Here is a 20,986-nt window from a genome sequence, read left to right as displayed (position 1 = left end):
AGTTTTTTTTTAACTTAACAGTTTTTTCAGCTCCAGGTCTTTGCTTAAGGATCACAACACAGCTTTTACATTATAAGAAGTATTCTTCATAATAACACAATATAAGTTAACTCTTCAATCATGATGACAAAAATTTATAAGCATTTGTTAGAAATTTGTTTGTGGATAAAATGTAAAACACAAAAAGCACTTTTACAGGAAAAATTTCAATCTGAAATTAGATTTGAGTATTGTTTACCTTGTTTGAAAACAAAATTTAAAAAAAAAATGACGCGGTGGTTGTTATTCTGAAGTCCAAAACTTCAGTATTGTATTTATTTCACTTCATTCTTTACCTATCATATTTGTCACCTTAATAGCAAAATATTTGAAAATTTCCTGAAGTTAGGAATTTATTTATTATCTTGGATTTGCACAATTCTGTCAACATAATTTTGACAATGTTACGCACCATTATCACATTTAGTCTCAAGAACATTTGAAAACTCAAGATTATTTTCAGTTTAGCTATTTAAATCTTTATTTTCAGTCTATTTTTTGCTATATTTTTCTTTAAATTCACTTTGTTTACATTCTTGTTATTCTCGTTTTTTTTTTATTTTATGTCCAAAATGTTCTTTTCTTTCTTTCCTTTATTTTTCTTTTCTTTCTCTCTTTTATTTTTCTTTTCTTTCCATGTTCTCTATTTTTAATACTTTTATTTTCTTTCTTGGTATTTTTATTGCAATTATTAACCCAGAATTCAGAAAAAATGCGTAGGGACAAATTGCTTTTTAATCAGAAAAGGTGATCAGTCTTCTCAGATTTTACATTACACAACCCGTTTAACACAATTTATCACTAAGTGAAACCATAACAAAGCTTTCAAATTTAATATGGTATTAAGGTAAATCAGTTTTTAATTATTGACTGATCTAGCTATTTTCCTTATTTTTAATCTGAAGTGCAAGTTTGGTTAATTGGCAAATTACCTTTTATTTTTTTCATTTATACCTTTCTTTCTTTCTTTTTGGACATAATTTTTTTTTCAAAAATTTTAGTTGGGATGTTTTTTAAAGTAATTTTTGCGTAGAGATCTTAATTGGTAATTTAATTTGTCACAATCGAGTGTTAGGAAATTCAAATATTTTCATTTTGTAAATATTTTGAGTGTATTCAGTTACCATTACTTTTCAATTTGTGTTAGATCATTTTCCTACCTTTATGTTGAAATTCACTCTCAGCAATAAGAAACTTTGTTTATTTATGGAAATATGTGAGCTAGATCTGAGCTATGAACAAATTACCAACGTTGGACTCACGCATTAATGTCTGGTTTCACATTTCAATTCAAATTCTAACAACAAGTATTTTATTCATTTTTCCAAATTATTTGTATTAGTTTTAACACTTCTTGATTTAATTTCTGCCACACCGTAATTGCATTCATATATTTAAATTGAATTTCAATAATTATTGCAGTTGCATTTAGAAGAGAAAATTTTTAATGGCATTTTTATCTTAACCCTGAACACCAGTAAAACAAAAATGCAAATTCTACTAATCAATAAATCGCAGAAACTATAACACATAAAACAATAAATATGAAAATAATTACTTTAACATTTTTTATGCCAATCAAAACAATCAGTTCACTGAAAATAAAAATTTCAAGAAATTTTTTTTTCCATCAGTAAATAGGATCAATGAATAAAAAATAATTGTTTCAATTGAAACATCAAGTATGAGAAAAAAAATTTAAAATCATAATCTATGATTTTTGTTTATTTACACGAGTGCTTTTTTTATTATTTATAAATCAATAAAAATTCAAGAAATTGTTTTATGAGAATTGTAAAAAAAATTAACACAAAAGATACGTGAAAAGTTCGAATTAGTCCAAGAACACATCTGGAAAACCACAACTGAATGATGAAATTTGATTAATAATTTCCTCTTTAAGAGGAATCATATTTCTCCTTGAATGAGGCGAGGTGAGAACAATTTATTGACGATAAAACCCAGAGCAGCACTGGGAGGGAGGCATAACTGAGCTTTGCGTAAGTCACTTGTAAAGGAAAGGGATGGGATTTCTAATAAACTTTTTAATTATCAGGAGTCAGTTGGAGTTTTTCTTTTTAGTCCAAAATATCGAAGCTCAGCTTTCTAGTTGTCTCAGGAACGTAGACATAGCATGCAGCATACACAAAAGGAAAGTCGATGATCTTTAAGACAAGTTCCACTGGGAGTAGGTATCATTTATATAAACAAAAACTTTGATGATTCAGGAATTTTTTTTTTGTTGTTGTTGAAGATACTGGATAAATTATTAATTACCATGAGTTGCAGAAGAATTTGACTTGATAAATTTTCAACTGTCCATGCGAATGAGATATTCGATATTTTTGATGTACCCTAAAGTTGATTTATTTAATTTCAAATGAGATATTCCGTATTTTTGATGTACCCTCTTCCGAAGTTGATTTATTTAATTTCAAATGAGAGATGTTCAATATCTCAGAAATATAGCGCCAACTTGGCATCTTTGTCTCAGCATCCTCGCCACCGTTTGTTGTAACCCTAATCAGTTGAAAATTAGTTGTTGATCTTATAGCATGAGCGTGCTCGTAGCACCAATCATAATAAAAATCTTTAATACAGTCCATTTCATTTGTTAACAAACGAACCAGCGTAGAAATCAATCAATTGGTATCGAACATTAGTGATCCGTAAAAACCGGAGATGGAAAAAGAAAAACTAAATAGATCGAAGCGTGCCGTCAAAGGTACCGTAACAAAGCTAGAAACATACATTGACCAGACAAAGGAACATAACCATACTGAATTAGAGGTCAAGCTGAAGCGTGTGGAACAATTGTATAAAAAAGTTGATGAATTAAAGGAGCATTATTATGGGCTAAAAGACATAACTGACCCTGAGGTAACTGAAGTAGAAACGGACTTGGAGGGAACAGTAGACAGACTCGAAGCTCTGGAGGTAAGAATTAAAGATATTCTTAACTCTTTGATAATTAAACCTTCAATAAATAATTGTGAAAATGAAATATCTCAGGCTGATTCGAAAACAAAACTAGAAATTAAACTACCCGAGATACCACTACCGGTATTTCATGGTAAATTTGACGAATGGCCCAATTTTAAATCGCAATTTGATAACATTATAACTAAAAACAATGATTTAAATGACTCTCAAAAACTGCATTATTTGAAAGCGTCATTGCTGGGCGACGCTAAACGCCTGGAAACTGTAGACGATTCTTTTGAATCACTTTTAAAAGCATTAGAAAATAGATTTGAGAATAAACGTCTCCTCACTGAGACTTACATAAATCAAATTTTGGAAATTGAAAAACTTACAAATGAATCAGCTGGAGATATTAGAAACATGGTAGATATTTTAAAGAAAAATATCAGAGCTTTGAAGCTTCTAAATTTTGATCGTAATAATTTATCTGACATACTTTTGCTTAACATCATTTTGAAAAAGGTAGATCGAGAAACTAGAAAACAATATGAACAAACGATCGCATCAAATGAAATACCAGAACTGGATAACTTTTTAGAATTTTTAGAAAAAAGAAGCCAAATTCTTGATAGTATTAGTCGAACAGCTTCTTCTTCAATTTATAAACATAAGCAAGCTGTTAATAAGAGTAAATCTTTCCTGAATTCGAATAATAATCCTAACTCTTGTGTAATCTGTAAATTACCACACATGATTTATAAGTGCAATACTTTTCAAAATATGAAGGTTTCGGATAGATTTAATGAAATAAAACGATTAAATTTGTGTATTAATTGCTTAAAGAATAATCACAAAGTTAAAGACTGTAAATCGAATAATTCTTGCTTCGTTTGTAAAAAACGCCATAACACTTTACTGCATATTTATGAGATTTCTTCCCCGCCTCCTACCTCCTCAGTTTCTACGATGCCAGGCGCCGATCAAACAACTGTCTCGCAAGTGCATGATTCATTCCCACAAGAACATTCGAACACTTTTTCTAATTATTTAGTATCAAAAAAGAAACAAAATATTCTCTTGCCTACTGCAGTTGTTTATATTAGAAATGAATTGGGAGACTATTATCCATGCAGAGCGATTTTGGATTCCGCTTCTCATCTTTCTTTCTGTAAACAAAATTTAGCTAATAACTTAATGTTGAAAAAGGAAAAAATAAATGCTTCTGTTTCTGGATTGAGCGATATTTCGGTAAATATAAAACAAAAGGTAACCACTGCAATTAAAAACAATAGTGGAAGTTTTTCAACATCTTTAGAATTTTTAATTGTTCCTTCGATTACAAATTTGACGATAATTAATCCGGTTGAAGTATCTAATATAAAGATTCCATCGGACATTAATTTGGCTGATCCATAGTTTAACACACAAAAGGAAGTAAATTAATTATAGGTTGCGAGCTCTTTTTTGAAATTTTAAAGCCAAATCAGCTTCGATCGGCATGTAGTAATTGGTTGTTTCAAGAAACTGTTTTTGGTTACATAGTCGTAGGGAGCTCCAATAATAGTACAAATAGAGCATATTGTGGATTAACGCTCAGTTCAGATATAAATTCGGAAAGCCTTGATAAACAGCTACAAGTATTTTGGAATATAGAAACTGTTGAGGAGCCCTCTGTTGAACATAGTGTCGAATTTGAGTTATGCGAAACTCAATACAACAATACTCATTATCGAAATCATGAAGGGCGTTACATAGTACAGTTGCCTTTGAAGGAGGATCCCTCTTCGCTCGGTGATTCTAAAGCCGTTGCCGAAATGCGTTTAAATCAGTTATGGAAAAAACTCTCAAAAGATGAGGAGTTGCAATCACTTTACAAATCATTCTTAATGGAATATGCTGACTTGCAGCATATGCAATTAGTTGTAGAACCTCTTGATAAAACAACTTCGTATTTTTTACCTCATCATGGTGTACTTCGCCCAGATAGTAAAACCACTAAGTTGAGGGTGGTATTTAACGCTTCCTCCAAAACGACATCCGGTCTTTCTTTAAATGATATTTTGTACAAGGGCGGTACTATACAACAAGATTTATTTTCAATACTTTTGCGATTCAGGCAACATGTATATGTGTTCACTACTGACATTTCTAAAATGTTTAGGCAAATTTTGATTCACCCTGATCATCGGAATTTACAGTTGATATTATGGAAGAATAGCGTGAATGACCCAGTGCAAACCTTCAAACTTAACACTGTTACATACGGAACTTCTTGTGCACCCTACTTAGCAACCAGAACTATTAAACAACTAGCCATTGATGAGGGTGATAGTTTTCCCTTAGCCGCTGCTGTAATAATTAGAGACACTTATATGGATGACATTTTGTCAGGTAGTTCAGACTTTCAAGAATTTCAATTACTACAAGAACAGTTAGTAGACCTGTTTAAAAAGGCGGGTATGAGCTTACACAAGTGGTGCACTAATACTCCAAATTTTCCTAATTCCATACCATTAGAAGACCAAGCCTATGATTTCTCTTGTGAGCCACCTAATACCATTAAATCCCTTGGGGTTATCTGGAACCCAAATTTAGATTATTTCACTTTCAAGGTTGATGTAAATATGCATGACTCATACACCAAACGAAAGGTCTTATCCACCATCTCACGCTTGTTCGACCCCCTTGGATTCCTTGGTCCCATACTAACCAAGGCTAAATTGTTTCTCCAGAAACTCTGGATACTCAGATTGGAATGGGATGAACCGCTTCCAGATTCAATGGCTAAGGACTGGCAGTGTTTTGTTTCGACTCTACCTGCCATTGAAAACATGCAAATTCCTCGTCACGTGGGGGAGAAGAGGGGAATCCTGATTCACGGCTTCTCCGATGCATCAGCCGTTGCGTATGGAGCAGTTCTGTACATGCAATCAATTTCGGGAGAAACATCATATACGAGACTTTTGTGCAGCAAGTCCCGCGTTTCACCAGTAAAGCCTATCACGATCCCTCGCTTAGAATTGTGTGCCAGTGTTTTATTGGCACAGCTTTTGAACAAGGTTCTGAAGTCTCTAACCTTGCCCATTCAACAAATAATGTTGTGGACAGATTCTACAATTGTGTTGGCATGGCTTCAACGGTCACCTGATCAACTCAAGACTTTTATCAGCAATCGAGTTAAAGTAATACAAGAACTCACTAAGAACTGTCATTGGAATCACGTTGCATCTGATAAAAATCCTGCAGATGTCCTCTCTCGTGGTCTGAATGCTTCGGAAATTGCTTCCCATGAACTGTGGTGGTTCGGACCAGATTTTTTGAAAGAAGAACTGAATATTGTTCCAATAGAATTTGAAAAACTCTCTTCGGACAGTGAATTTTTACAGGAACTCAAACCCCCTGCCAAAATACTTTTAACTTCTTATAAACTGGACTTAATTGACAATATTTTAAATCGTAGCAATAATTATACTAAAATTTTGAATGTTTTAAGTTATGCTTTCAGATTCATATTCAACTGTAGAAATCCAAGTAGCAAAAGATTTGGTAAGTTATCCTCTAATGAACTAAAGGACACGGAATCCTTTTTAGTTAGAAATGTACAAGCATCTGCTTTTAAGGAGGAAATAGAGGCCATTTCCAAGGGCAAGGCTTTTTCAGGTAAGAGTAAACTTAACTCTTTAAATCCTTTCCTTGATGGTCATCAAATTGTCCGAGTCGGTGGTCGTTTGCATAATGCTGCTCTGGATTATTCTCAAAAGCATCCAGCTATACTTTCTGCAGACCATCCTTTCACTAAATTGTTAATGACTCATTTGCATATCAAAAATCTCCATTTAGGACCTCAAGCGTTGTTATATTGCACTAGAGAAAGGTTTTGGCCACTTCGTGGTCGATCGATAGCTAGGAAAATTGTACATAAATGCATAGTTTGTTTTAAACATAAACCCCTTGTTTCATATCAACTTATGGGAACCTTGCCTCGAGAAAGAGTAAACCCTAATTATCCTTTTTTGCATTCTGGTGTTGATTATTGCGGCCCTTTCCAAATTAAATATAAACACCAGAGAAAAGGGAATTTCCAACGGATTTATGTTGCAATATTTGTGTGTTTAGCCTCGAAGGCGATTCACTTAGAAGTTGTTTCCGATTTAACAACCGATGCTTTTCTTGCTACTTTAAAGCGTTTTGTAGCTAGCCGAGGCAAATGTGCTACGATATCATCTGATAATGCAAAAAACTTTGTTGGGGCTAGTAGGGAATTGCAGCGATTGCAGAATTTAACTAGATTTCCTGACGGTAACTAGCATCCTATTTGGCATCTGAAGGGATAGTTTGGAATTTTATTCCTCCCAGAGCTCCAAATTTCGGGGGCCTCTGGGAGGCAGGGGTCAAATCCTTTAAGTTTTATTTAAAACGAGCTACAGGAAATCTAAAATTAACATTTGAGGAATTCCTTACAATAACAGCACAAGTCGAAGGAATCCTAAATTCTCGGCCATTAACACCTTTGTCAGATGATATTGATGACCTGGATGTTCTGACACCAGGGCATTTTTTGGTTGGAAGATCTATAACTGCCATAGCTGAACCAAGTTTGTTGGATAAATCGGAAACCCGACTTTCTCGATGGCAAAGGTTGACAAAAATTGTTCAATACATTTGGACTAAGTGGTCTCGCGACTATTTGAACAATTTGCAACAAAGAACAAAATGGAAGGTAGAGAAAACAAACATAATTTTAAATGCGATGGTTTTAATAAAGGAGGATAATCTTCCTGTAAATCAGTGGGTCTTGGGACGAATTTTAAAACTATTTCCTGGAACGGATGGAAAGGTTAGAGTAGCGGAGATTAAAACGAGCAAGGAAATTGTTAAACGTAGCATTAGTAAATTGTGTATTTTGCCATTGGACAATTAAAAAAGATGTATGTTAATTTTCTCATTATGTGTACCTACAGCATTTATTCAATCTTTGTAAATTTTATATTGGAATATGTTTATGTACCATTGTTATGCTAATTTGTATGTTTATTGAATATAATTCAACGGCGGGCGGATGTTCAATATCTCAGAAATATAGCGCCAACTTGGCATCTTTGTCTCAGCATCCTCGCCACCGTTTGTTGTAACCCTAATCAGTTGAAAATTAGTTGTTGATCTTATAGCATGAGCGTGCTCGTAGCACCAATCATAATAAAAATCTTTAATACAGTCCATTTCATTTGTTAACAAACGAACCAGCGTAGAAATCAATCAATTGGTATCGAACAAGAGATATTCCATATTTTTGATGTACCGTACTCCCTGTAACGAGCCCTCACCCCCAGATGTCATCCCCCCTCAGCCGAGAAAACTATCCCCAGATGGCGCCGCTGGCGCATCAGAAGTAATAAATTTTTTTTTTTCTTCAAAAACTTAAAAACAGTAGATGTAATGTAACTAGAGACACGCCATGCAGCGCTAATACCTAACTCAATGTTTTGATCACTCTATAATCATCATTTACCATTTCATGTAAATTCATCTTCATCTATTTGTAATTAAATCCAATAAAGGTTTATGAATCATCAAATTGGCGGTCTAAAGGTAAGTGGAACATTTTCCACTATTCATATTGAAAACAGGAATTCATTTAGATTGAACATTTTCTGGCGCCCGAACAGGGACCGCCATTAAGAGATTTCTTGTTTATTTTCGATTAGAAATTTAGTTTCATAGAATAGTGACTTTAAGTGTATAAATAGTTCGCTTATAAATTAAGATGGAGAAATCCAAACAAAAGCGTACTACGATAAGGTCATTAACAACTAAGTTATTAACCAAAATCGAAAACATTTATCAAGACGATAAGATTACAATAGATGAATTGGATGAGTTAATGTCTGAATTAATATTAAAACAAGAACAATTGAAAGAAATTGATCTCGAAATTCAGCAGGGTATTACGGATGTAAATGAAATCGATACAGAAATTATAAAGTGTGATGAATATTTGACAAATATTGTACGAAGTAAAAGCAGATTAAACAGAAAAATAGAAAAACTGTCGGTAGTGTCTCCTGAGTTAAATTCGAACATTTCTGAACCGAAGATAAACACTAATATAAGAATAAATGAAACTTCTTCTGTGAAACTGCCTCTTTTAACTATAGAGAAATTTTCTGGCGATCCTGCAGACTGGCAAAGATTTTACGATCAGTTCGAATCTGCCATAGATAAAAACACTGGTTTGTCGAATGTTGAAAAGTTTAATTACTTGAAAACATATTTAGTGGGATCGGCTTCAGATGCGATTAAAGGATTCAGTTTAACAAATAATAATTATGTATCAGCAATTGAAACATTAAAAGAACGCTTTGGCAAGAAAACGTTGATAATTAACTCTCATTTGAATAAATTATTGAGTTTAACCCCAGTAGAAAAATCAACAGATATTTTTTCATTAAGAAAACTTTTTGATTCTTGTCAAACTGAAATAAGGAATTTAGAATCTTTGGGAATTAATCAGGAAAATTACGGGGCTTTACTCTGTCCTATACTTATTAAATTACTTCCCTCAGATATAGTGTTAGAAATAACCAAAAAATATAGCAATGATGATGAGTGGAAAGTATCAGAGATCCTCGATATTTTAAAAACAGAAGTAATTAGCCGAGAAAAAGCCACGGCCTTGAGTTCGTCTATAACACGAGTTTCAGAATGTTCCCCCTTCCCCTCCTCAAAGCGTAGCAGTGGAGGCGAGAATTCGAATAAACAAAATAAGATTCGCATATCAACGGCGTCAGGTTTATTGAATGAATCGAGTAATAAGAAAAATAAATGTATTTCTTGCGGTAACGATAGACATAATTTATGGGATTGTAATGAATTTAAAAGAAAGAAATGAATGATAAAAGGGATATTTTAAAGAGAAGCGGTTGTTGCTTTATTTGTTTTCGCTTTGGCCATACGGCTAAAAAATGCAGGAGTTTTGTAAAATGCGATATTTGTTTTAGACGTCATTATACATTTATGTGTCCGGAAAAGAAAACAGATAGTGAAGTGGAAAGTACGGTTTTATCGAATGAAACTTGTAATCCGGAAGTATTAATGCAAACGTTAACAATTCGCTTAATAAACGGAAAAAAAGAAATAATTATACTCGGATTGATAGACACGGGGTCCCAAAAGTCGTATCTTTTAAAAGAAACAATAAATAAAATAGGTTACAAACCAATAGGGCAAGAAAACTTAAATCATAGTCTTTTCGGTGGATTACAAAGAACTAATCAGCATAATAAATACAGAATTTTTTTGAGTGATTTAAATCGGGATTATTTTTGTAACTTTGAAGTTTATGATCAGGAAAAAATTTGTACAGAAATTCCTAAAATAAGAGACGGCTCGTGGATAAAAGAAGCGAATAAGTTAGGAATTAAATTTTGCGATTATAAAAACATGGAAGGGTCGAATTCAGAAACTAAAGAAATTGATTTACTTATCGGAGCCGACGTTTGCGGTAAACTTTTCACAGGTATTATTAAATCGGTATCAGAAAATTTAATTGCATTCGAAACGCGATTAGGTTGGACACTTATGGGAAAAACTCGTGATCCTGAAAACAGTAATAGTACCAACACAGTTTTGTCCCTTCATGTGGCTCAGGCTAAAATTTCGGATCTCTGGAAACTAGATACGTTAGGGATATTAGACCCAGGTGAAAAAGAATCAAGAGAAGAAATTGCAAAAGCTACCGAAGACCATTTTAATCGCAACATTAAGGTACTTGAAGATGGGAGATATGAAGTGAGCCTTCCATGGATCTTAAATCACCCTACTTTGCCTAATTATAGAAGTGTTGCTGAAAGAAGATTGAAGAACTGCGTTGAGTCCCTAAAGAAATCAGAAATATTAGAAGATTATGAAGCGGTATTTAGAGAATGGTTGCAAGAGGGAATTATCGAAGAGGTTGACCCAGACGATACAGCCACCAATGAACATTTTTTGCCCCATCGAGCAGTGATAAAAGAAAATTCTACTACCAAGATCAGACCTGTTTTTGATGGTTCGACCAAAATGAAAAATTTCCCCTCTATCAATAATTGTCTTGAAAAAGGACCTAATCTTGTGGAGCTCATTCCTTCAGTGATCAACAGATTTAGATTAAATAAGATTGGAGTCATTGCAGATATTCGAAAAGCTTTCTTACAGATCCAACTGAGTGAAGCTGATAGACCTTTCCTAAGATTTCTATGGTGTGAAAATGGAGACCTTTCGAAGATCAAAATTTACCAACATAGAAGAGTGGTGTTTGGCTTGACTTGCAGCCCATATTTGTTGGGAGCCACCCTACGGTACCATTTGAAGAAAGCGCCAGAATCAATGCTGGAAACTGCAGTTAAACTAGAAGAATCATTTTATGTAGATAATTGCTTAACCAGTGTTGAAGATAGAGAACATTTGCACAAATTTATTACTGAATCGCAGTATATATTGAAGAGAGCTCAATTCGATCTAAGAGGGTGGGAGCATAGTATCCTAAATTCACAAGAAGTAGCCATCCCTAATGAAGAAAGAAAAGTGCCAGTTTTGGGACTGATTTGGAAATTAAGTAATGATTCATTGACTTTGGACTTAAAGGAAACATCAATGGCCTCTGAGACTTTAACCAAAAGAAAACTCCTGTCTGAAGTTCACAAAGTATTCGACCCCATTGGTTACACGTGTCCAGTAACATTAAGACCGAAGATCATGCTTCAGGAGTGCTGGAAGCTAAAATGCACTTGGGATGCAGAATTACCATCTTCTATTAGAAAAACGTTTGAAAAATGGCAAAAACAATTAAGTCAATTGAAAGATATAACGATTCCGAGATGTCTCTTGGACAATCCTGAAGGTTCGAGAAAATTAAGTTTACATATTTTTTGTGATGCGAGCAAGGTAGCTTATGCTACATGCATATTCCTGAGAAGCCAAAACGAAGACTCAACATCATGTCAGCTCATTCAAGCTCGATCTCGAGTAGCTCCTCTAAAACCCGTCACAATACCCAGACTTGAGCTTTTATCCTGTACAATTGGAGCTAGACTGGCACATGGAGTTAAATCAGACTTAAGACTTGAAAATATTCCAACATTTATCTGGTCAGATTCAGTAAATGACCTCTTTTGGATAAAAAGGAATGAAAATTGGGCCCCTTTTGTTTACAACAGAGTCCAAGAAATCAGATCTCTCAGTTTGCCAGAAGAATGGAATTATGTTCCCGGAACTCTTAATCCAGCTGATCTTCCCTCACGAGGATGTTCTGCAGAGCATCTTAAGCAATCTAAATGGTGGGAGGGCCCTATGCGGCTGAGAGATCCACCACAGCTCTGGCCAAAAGATATTATCGATCCAGATTTAGACATTATCAACGCTGAAAGAAGAAAAACAGTAGTGACTTCAACAAATTTATTCAAAGGACAAATTCCGTTATATGATACTTTAACATCATATCGAAAAATGATAAGAGTAACTGCTTGGATTTACAGATTTTATCGAAACATCAAGAGTGCTGCGGATGAACGAAACCTCGAAGAACAGCTGACTATTGAAGAAATGAAAGATGCTGAAATGGTTATTGTGAAGTACGTGCTTCATTACAAACTATAACGGATGATGAAGGCCTTATACGAGTTAGAACAAGAATAGCCATGAGGAAGGATTTGAGAACATTTAAGTATCCTATTGTTCTGCCATCTGACCATAATGTCACTCACTGCCTTATACTTGATAAACACAAAGAACTAAATCATGCCGGAACTCAAATTGTAATGTCAGTTCTAAGAGAACAATATTGGATCCTCAGATGCAGAAAAACTGTTCAACGAGTGGTTAAAAAATGTGTCATTTGTAAAAGGTTCAGCGCTCGTCCTACAGAAGTCCTAAGTGGTCCTCTACCTGAAGATCGTGTACGAGAAGCATTGATTTTCGAGGTCATTGGAGTGGATTTGTGCTGACCACTCTTTTTAAAGGATGGAAGCAAGAGTTGGATCGTGCTATTCACCTGTGCGGTTTTCCGAGCCATTCATGTTGAATTAGTTACTTCACTTTCCACGGATAGCTTTCTGTTGGCATTTAGAAGGTTCATAGCACGACGAGGAAGACCCGCAACGGTTTTCTCTGACAACGGCACAAATCTGACTCGAGCGGCTGCAGATCTGAAATCAGTAGACTTCGAAAAACTAAAAGAGTTTGCTACTTCGAAAAAGATTCACTGGAAGTTCAATCCTCCCTCTGCACCCTGGTGGGGTGGAGTTTTTGAAAGAATGATTGGAATGCTAAAATCAATTTTACGGAAAGTCCTTGGAAGAGCAAACCTTCTCTATGAAGAGCTATATACAGTCATTTGTGATGTTGAAAGCATCATAAATTCCCGACCACTTACGTACATCTCAGAAGATCTAGAGGACCTGATACCATTAACACCTGCCATGTTTTTGCACGAACTTAAAGAATCTGGAGTACCAGATATTGATGTAATTGATGTCACAAGGATGAAAAAACGATTTGCCTATCGTCAAAAAATTCGAGAGGACTTAAGAAAACGCTTCCGAATTGAATATTTAGGACAACTTAAGGATTTTGCCCGTAAAAAGAAAGACTCTCAAGTTAAAGAAGGAGAAATCGTTCTCATAGGGGACGATAACAACAAACGCATCAATTGGCTTTTGGGCAAAATAGAAGCTCTTTACCCCGGCAAAGATGGAAAAACAAGAGTGGTGCGCGTAAAAACTCGGCATGGATCATACTTAGGACCATGTCGAAAACTTTATAGACTTGAAGTGACTAATTGAGTTTCGTCATGACATTCGTCGTCCAAAACGCAAGGTGGGAGGATGTAACGAGCCCTCGACCCCAGATGTCATCCCCCCTCAGCCGAGAAAACTATCCCCAGATGGCGCCGCTGGCGCATCAGAAGTAATAACTTTTTTTTCTTCTTCAAAAACTTAAAAACAGTAGATGTAATGTAACTAGAGACGCGCCATGCAGCGCTAATACCTAACTCAATGTTTTGATCACTCTATAATCATCATTTACCATTTCATGTAAATTCATCTTCATCTATTTGTAATTAAAACCAATAAAGGTTTATGAATCATCAAATTGGCGGTCTAAAGGTAAGTGGAACATTTTCCACTATTCATATTGAAAACAGGAATTCATTTAGATTGAACACTCCCTTTCCGACCGTTTAATCCTGACGACTTATGACGTCGTTGCCGAATAGAAGGATTAAAACAGGTCTTAGGCTAGGAAGGAGGATACAAAATTTATTTATTAATTATTAGGACAGAGTAGTCATGAAAGTGTGTAAAAAGTGAACACGAAAAGTTGCGCTCCTCGGTTATATGTTAGGGAAAATCTTGCAAAGTAAAATCCGTAAAATGTCTTAATTTAGGGAAAGAGGGAAATCTTAGTAATTGTAATTGGTTTATCAAACAGATCGAGCGTTTCCCTCAGAGAGCAAAGGGAAAAATGTCCTGCTTTTAATTAAATGCATACTTGAGCAAAAAATAGATTTAAGAACAGGATGTGGCTTTTAAAAGTGTGAGAAAGTATTTCGATTAGAATAACTAATTAGGATAACATAAAAAGATTAACAGAAGCTTTTTATGTTACACACACACACACACACACACACACACACACACACACACACACACACACACACACACACGCACACACACACACACACACACACATATATATATATATATATATATATATATATATATATATATATATATATATATATATATATACAGCTATAGTAGCTACATACAGCTATAGTAGAATTTGGAAGCAAAATTGCTATTTTAAAAATCTTTAAATTTTCAGTGATATATTTATAAGAGAAATTATGAACCTTTTACTCAATCATCTTGCATACTGCTACGTTAAAACCTATACATTTAAGCAAAATAAAGAGAATAGTTCTATTTGAATAAATTACAAACAATAAACTATACTGAGCGCAACCTGCTGCAACGATTCACCAGTAACGTTACCCTAAACAGCGGCGAGAAATATTTCGATTGTTCTGTCTTATTGCTAAGCCTACAACAATAGCCTCAAAGAATATCCTCCGACTTAAGTAATGTAAGATCAGGACGCGTCTTTAAAACAAAAATAATGAAATTTAAGTTTGAAAATTGAAGCATATTTGATTAAAAGTGATAAAGCTAAATTAATAAATGTCAAACACATTTCCCAAATTTCAAAGAAACTTTCGATTGTAAACACACACGCCATTTGCCGGCTAGCACGGAATTCTGGGAAGTGAGCTAGTTGATATCAAGTGTACTTTAAACAACCTTAGGTATAAATAAAATGACTTCATACATCTCAATAAATACCTCACTCTCTTTAGTTGAAAAAAGGTATATTTTTTTATACCTCGTAAATACCTCACTCTCGTTTGTTGAAATAAGGTAAATTTTTTTATACCTTATAAATACCTCTTTTGCTACAAGTGTAAAAAAACAACCTGGTATACCTTAAAAACTACCTCATCAGTCTGGTTGATATGAAGTGAATTTAAAACAACCTCAAAATAAGCTTAGGTATAAATAAAATGACTTCATATACCTTAATAAATACCTCACTCTCTTTAGTTGAACTAAGGTAAATTTTTTTATACCTCAAAAATACCTCTTTTTTTACAAGTGTCAGAAAATCAACCTGGTATACCTTGAAAATCACATCATCAGCCTTGTTGATATGAAGTTGATTTTAAACAACCTCAAAATAAGCTGAAGTATATATAAAACAACCTCGTACACCTTAATTACAACCTTCACGAGGTATAATTTTTATTGCTGTTTTCTCAGGAACCTTAAATATACCTCAAATCAACCTTGATACCTCAAAAATACCTTAAATATACCTTAAATTTTCGTAAGGGTAATGCAAGTAATACACGTTTCAGATTTACCTTTCAGTTGCTCAATTCCTTTTACAACATTGTTATTACTCATGTGTTTAACAAGATTGTCATTTGGGTGAGCAAATCTCCGATGACACAGTTTTACGTCTAATGCAGCGTTAATTTCATTTTTAAGTATTTCAGATTTACGTTTGTTAGGTTAACCTTTCACAACGTACAGTTTATCTATTCTAGGTACACTGAAGAAATATCTGCTACGGTTATCGCTGATTATCATTTTTGAATTTTGCCAGACAATTTTATATCCCGCTATATCAATATTAGATCCAGCTATTAAGTTATGTCGTAGATTTGGAGCATAGTATACGTTCTTTAATATTAACTTTACGAATCTGTTGTTATCTTTAACATAAAAAATAATTATGTCACCTACCCCTTCTACTCTTGATGTACTGTTCTTATCCCCAACGAGTACTTTTGCTTTATTCAGAGGTCTAAACGTCTCGAACCATTCTCGTCAGTTCGTGAAATGGGATGTTGCTGCTGAGTCAAAAAGCCATTCTTCCCTTACGAAAATTTAAGGTATATTTAAGGTTGATTTGAGGTATTTTTGAGGTATTAAGGTTGTTTTGAGGTATATTTGAGGTATATTTAAGGTTGCAGAGAAAACAGCAATAAAAATTATACCTCGTAAAGGTTGTAATTAAGGTGTACGAGGTTGATTTACATATACTTCAGCTTGTTTTGAGGTTGTTTAAAATTCACTTCAAATCATCCAGACTGATAAGGTGATTTTTGAGGTATACCAGGTTTATTTTCTTTCACTTGTAACAAAAGAGGTATTTTTGAGGTATAAAATTTTTTACCTTATTTCAACTAACGAGAGTGAGGTATTTATTGAGGTATATGAAGTCATTTTATTTATACCTAAGCTTATTTTGAGGTTGTTTTAAATTCACTTCAAATCATGCAGACTGATAAGGTGATTTTTAAGGTATACGAGGTTGTTTTTTTTACACTTGTAACAAAAGAGGTATTTATGAGGTATAAAAAAATCAACCTTATTTCAACTAACGAGAGTGAGGTATTTACGAGGCATAAAAAAATATACCCTTTTTCTACTAACGATAGTGAGGTATTTATGAGGTATAAAAAAATATACTTTATTTCAACTAAAGAGAGTGAGGTATTTATTGAGGTGTATGAAGTCATTTTTTTTATACCTAAGCTTGTTTTAAGGTTGTTTAAAGTACACTTCATATTAACTAGCTCACTTCCCAGAGTTCCATGCGAACCGGTAAATGGCGTGTGTGTTGACAATCGAAAGTCTATTTGAAATTCGGTAAGTGTGATTGACATTTATTAATTTAGTTTTATCACTTTTAATCAAATGTGTTTCAATTTTCAATCTTAAATTTCATTATTTTTGTTTTAACCACGTGTCCTGATCTTAAATAATTTAAGTTGGAGGATATTCTTAGAATCTATCGTTGTAGGCTTAGCAATAAGAGAGAATAACCGAAATATTTTTCGTCGCTGTTTAAGGTAACGTTACTGGTGAATCGTTACAGCAGGTTATGCACAGTATATTTTATTGTTTGTAATTTATTCAAATAGAACTATTCTCTTTATTTTGCTTAAATGTATAGGTTTTAACGTAGCAGTATGCACGCTGATTAATTGAGAAAAATGTTCATAATTTCTCTTATAAATAAGTCATTGAAAATTGCAAGATTTTTAAAATACCAATTTTGCTTTGAAATTCTACTATAGCTGTCTGCTTATAGTTTGGATATTTGTTTCAAAGTTTATATTGTTTATATATATACAAAGTTTATATATATATATATATATATATATATATATATATATATATATATATATATATATATATATATATATATATATATATATATATATATTTACAGAGCTTATCCACAGTTCCCTGATATTGCTGAGATGACCTAGGTTGTAAATAGCACATGCGCAGCGGCCCAGAAGAAGAGACTAGCAAGCTGCTCAGCCTTCCCCTAGGAAATAGTTCTGAATTTATACCTAAAAGAAAAAGTAATCTCTCCTAATAAACTACAGAATTTATGTAATTGTTGATAACAATAGTTTGTTAGATATTTGATAATTGAAAACTAGTAACTGTACTAGCTAACTTCTTCATGTTTGATCCCAAAGTGCTATTTTCACGACATGTTATTTTCTCGCATTTTACCCGCGTTAATTATTTACTAAGCAGATTGTTATTACTTATTAGAATATTGAGCAGAATTAAATTAAATCCGATTTCAAGTTTATATGACAATTTGTTTCAAGGTTATGAGCATTTTCATGCAGCTGTTTATGGTTCACTACTTCGAAAATGTGCGAATTTCGGAAATCTTAAATTTTTTAGAAATAAGTCAGTATAGTATGCAATTTTGATCCTGAATTGAATAAAATCAATTGCAAATAAAAACATTTATGGTTGAAAGTAATATGCATTGTTTTGAATTTCATCCTATGGAATGGGTATTTATATTTAAACAAGTGTTTGTAACAACTAACTATTAGTTTTATTCTTCTCGGTATTTTAAGTTATATAGGAGATATTATACTCAACTTATTTTAAAAGTATTATTTCAAATCATTCTCTCTTAGACATTTTCCTCACATAAAATTACTCACAACTTTAAAATAAATGCTCCTTATCAGCTTTTAATTTGTTCTATTCGATTGAGTGTAAAAAGAGAATAAAAATTCGTACATAACTTTAAAATTTTAATTTATTAAACGATTGTTGATTCTTGATTACATAGATTAAAAAATATTAAAATAACTATTTTTTAAGAAACTCTGATGTGATTGACAATAACGTGAGTCCTTTTCAGAATCAACGTCAAAAATTTAAAAAAAAAGCTATTAGTTTTATGAAGTCTGACTAAAAGTTTAAAAATATAGACTAGGTTTATTCAGTTTAAAGATTTTTAAAAAATAAAATCTAATTATTAAACTTACAAGTACCATAATGTTGCAGATGTATAGAAAAATAAAAAGTGTTAAAATTGCATAAGTTTGGAATTATACAGGGTGTTTATAAAGTCCCGGACCCATTTTGATGTTTAATAACTCATTAAATAATAAAGATAGATTAAAATTAATAACATAAATGGTTAGATAGACTCAAAAAGTTTCATGACCCTTGTCAATGAACTTCCACGTTTGCCCCCTTCGTCGCATGGAGAATATCAAGTCGATAGTCAATTTCACGCCAGGTAGCTTTCTTTTTTACCGAAAAGACGGTCTCATCAGTCGTATACTTAGACATGTTGGAAAATTTCGTATTTCCACAACTAGAACAGCTTCAGCCACATGTCTTTTTGCAACAAGATGGTGCACCACCTCATTGGGCTATCATCGTTCGTAGTTCTTTGAATGACCATTTTCCAGGAAGATGGATTGGGCGAGGAGGTCCAATCCCTTGGCCACCCAGATCACTTGATATAACGCCACTGGACTTTTTTCTTTGGGGATTTATAAAGAAAAATGTTTATAGGAGGATCGTGTCGAACATTGATGACCTAAAAGCCAGAATTACAACAGCAATACCCTCTGTGGATGCCGACATGCTTGCCGCTACCAGGCGTGAAATTGACTATCGACTTGATATTCTCCATGCGATGAAGGGGGCACACGTGGGAGTTCATTGACAAGAGTCATGAAACTTTTTGTGTCTATCTAAATATTTATGTTATTAATTTTAATCTGTCTTTATTATTTTATGAGTTATTAAACATCAAAATGGGTCCGGGACTTTATAAACACCCTGTATATTTGAATTTATGTAAATGTTGCTAATGGTAATACTGTCTTCAGTGTATTTAATCAGTGTAAGTGGCTGTGATACATATCATGCTTTTTAGCTACGAGGATTGAATAGAAATGGCAGAAGAGTAATACTATTTATCTGAAAAAGAAAAGTAATTTTATCCAGTTAATTTAAATCATAAAAAAAGCAATTTCTAATATTTTAAAATCTGCCACTATTATTGTAAATATGACTTTCTTACTAATTCATTTTTTTTTCTTTTAGGTTCCAATAATTACAAGTTTCAACATGTAGACAGAAACAGTAATTAAAATAATTTTGTTGGTTTGCAAAAAAATAACATTTTAGTTTTAAATAAAAGTTGTACTTTGAATTTCAGCTGACTAATTATTTAAATTTGTAGTTTTATAGCTTTAAAAATTCAAGCACCTTAGACAACTATCTTCTAAGAATACGAGTATGAGTTCCCATAAATAATTTTTACTGACTGTAGAATTTGGATAAGTGTTATTTTAAGATGATTTAAATCAATCTATTAAAATTATAGAAGAATTATGCATTTGAAACTTTCTTTTATAGCTAAACAAAAGAAGCAATTACTGCCGAAGGTCTAATATTAAAAATTTCAGGTTGATAAATGATCTCTACTACTGAAAAAAATATAATGATATACATTATTCTTCATATAATATAAATAATATCTTTATATATATTATATTTTTTATATAGTGAGTCTAAAAATTAATAAACTAGGTGGTCCGTATAACACCTCACCTTCGTAAGTGCTAAAAAAACAGATTTAAGTTGAGCTACATAAGCCTGAAGTGTAAAATGTCGCATCTTTGGTTGATAAATTAATACTTCTAAAAATAGAAAAATATATACTTGAGGTTACGAAATAATAACTTAAGGTAGAACATGGAACACACGGCGCTAATAAAAAATAACCTTTCCAAGTGTTGAAAATACACTTCAGGTTGATTTATAACAACCAGAAGTGTAAAATGGCCCACCTTAGGTTGAAAAATATATACCTCTACAAGCATAAAATTATATACCTGAGGTTGAAAAATAATTACCTGAGGTAGAACAAAATACATTTGAGGCTGATTTATAACAACCAGAAGTGTAAAACGACACACCACAGGTTGATAAATATATACCTCTACAAGCATAGAATTATATACCTGAGGTTGAAAAACAATTACCTGAAGTCGAACAAAATACACCTGAGGTAGATTTATAATAAGCTGAAGTGTAAAATGGCACACCATAGGTTGAAAAATATATACCTC

General features: G+C 33.1%; 1 long non-coding RNA gene across 1 annotated transcript; it reads left to right on the top strand.

The window, feature by feature from the left end:
• The first annotated feature begins 1,958 nt into the window (after nucleotides 1-1,958).
• LOC147800895 (uncharacterized) lies at nucleotides 1,959-20,063 on the top strand. The gene is made up of 3 exons (XR_015430730.1): nucleotides 1,959-2,227; nucleotides 17,803-17,941; nucleotides 19,956-20,063. It is a non-coding gene; the product is annotated as an uncharacterized LOC147800895 (long non-coding RNA).
• Nucleotides 20,064-20,986: the final 923 nt, after the last annotated feature.

The sequence above is a fragment of the Parasteatoda tepidariorum genome, chromosome 12 (assembly GCF_982258835.1).
Source record: "Parasteatoda tepidariorum strain Cologne lab strain chromosome 12, Ptep-v5.0, whole genome shotgun sequence".
In the NCBI taxonomy this organism is placed as follows: Eukaryota; Metazoa; Arthropoda; class Arachnida; order Araneae; family Theridiidae; genus Parasteatoda; species Parasteatoda tepidariorum.
The sequence above is the reverse complement of the archived record's forward strand: the minus strand, read 5'-3'. Positions and strand labels throughout refer to the sequence as shown.